The sequence below is a fragment of the Trichechus manatus genome, unplaced genomic scaffold (assembly GCF_000243295.1).
Source record: "Trichechus manatus latirostris isolate Lorelei unplaced genomic scaffold, TriManLat1.0 scaffold00067, whole genome shotgun sequence".
NCBI classification, from domain to species: domain Eukaryota; kingdom Metazoa; phylum Chordata; class Mammalia; order Sirenia; family Trichechidae; genus Trichechus; species Trichechus manatus.
Window position 1 is genome coordinate 1,383,869 of NW_004444003.1, and position 1,533 is coordinate 1,385,401.

Consider the following 1,533-nt stretch of genomic DNA (forward strand, 5'->3'; position numbering starts at 1 on the left):
GATGTTCATATGCAAAAAAATGAAACAGGACCCATACCTCACACCATACACAAAAACTAATTTAAAATGGATCAAAGACCTAAACATAAAACCAAAAACTATAAAGATCATAGAAGAAAAAATAGGATCAACACTAGAGGCCCTAATATATGGCATTAACAGGATACAAACCATAACCATCAACACACAAATCCCAGAAGATAAGCTAGATAACTGGGATCTTCTTAAAATCAAACACCTATGCTCTTCAAAAGACTTTACCAAAATAGTAAAAAGAGAACCTACAGACTGGAAAAAATGTTTGGACAGTACAAGTCAGACAAAGGTCTAATCTCCATAATCTACGAGAAAATCCAATGCCTCTACAACAGAAAGACAAATAATCCTATTCAAAAATGGGCAAAGAAAATGAACAGAGACTTCACCAAAGAAGACATTCAAGCAGCCAACAGACACGTGAGGAAATGCTTGAGATCACTAGCCATTAGAGAAATGCAAAGTAAAACCACAATGAGATACCGTCTGACCCCAGCATTACTGGCACCAGTCAAAAACACTGGAAATAACAAATGTTGGAGGGGCTGTGGGGAGATTGGAACTCTTATGCACTGTTGGTGGGAATGCAAAATGATACAACCATTTTGGAAAATGATATGGCGGTTCCTTAGAAAGCTAGAAGTAGAAATACCATACGATCTGGCAGTCCCGTTCCTAGGAATATATCCTAGAGAAATACGAGTCATCACTCGAATAGACATATGCACCCTTATGTTCATGGCAGCATTGTTCACGATAGCAAAAAGATGGAAACAACCTAGATGCCCATCAGCAGAAGAATGGATAAACAAACTATGGTACATACACAGAATGGAGTACTATGCAACGAGAAAGAACAATGATGAATCTATGAAGCATCTCATGACATGGATGAAACTGGAGCACGTTATGCTGAGTGAAATAAGTCAATTACAAAAGGATAAATATTGTATGAGACTTATATTGTAAAAACCCATGAAAAAGTTTACATACAAAAAGTAACAATCTTTGTTGGTTACCAAGGATGGGAGGGGTGGGGGGGAAATACTAAATAGGAAATAGATAAATGGTGTCCTTGGTGAAGGGTGAGACAGTACACAATACTGGGGAAACTAGCACAGCTTGTACAAGGAAAGGTCATTGAAGCTCCATAGACACTTTCAAACTCCATGAGGGACTGAATTGCTGGGCAGAGGGCTGTGGGGACCATGGTCTTGGGGGAACATCTAGCTCAATAGGCATAACACAGTTTATAAAGACAATGTTCTACATTCTACCTTGGTGAGTAGCGTCTGGGGTCTTAAAAGCCTGTAAGTAGCCCTCTTAAGATACTCCACTGGTCTCACCCCTTTGGGAGCAAGGGAGAATGAAGAGAACAGGATACAAGGAAAAGATTAATCCAAAGGACTAATGGACCACAGCTACCAAGGCCTCCACCAGACTGAGTCCAGTACAGCTAGATGGTGCCCGGCTACCACCGACTGCTCTGACCGGGAT

The 1,533-nt window shown here is 40.4% G+C and overlaps 1 protein-coding gene across 1 annotated transcript in view; it reads left to right on the forward strand.

Annotated features, from left to right (window-relative positions):
• The window catches only part of FAM171A1 (family with sequence similarity 171 member A1), an 83,510-nt gene that overhangs the window by 16,150 nt on the left and 65,827 nt on the right, over window positions 1–1,533 (forward strand). The window lies entirely within an intron of this gene.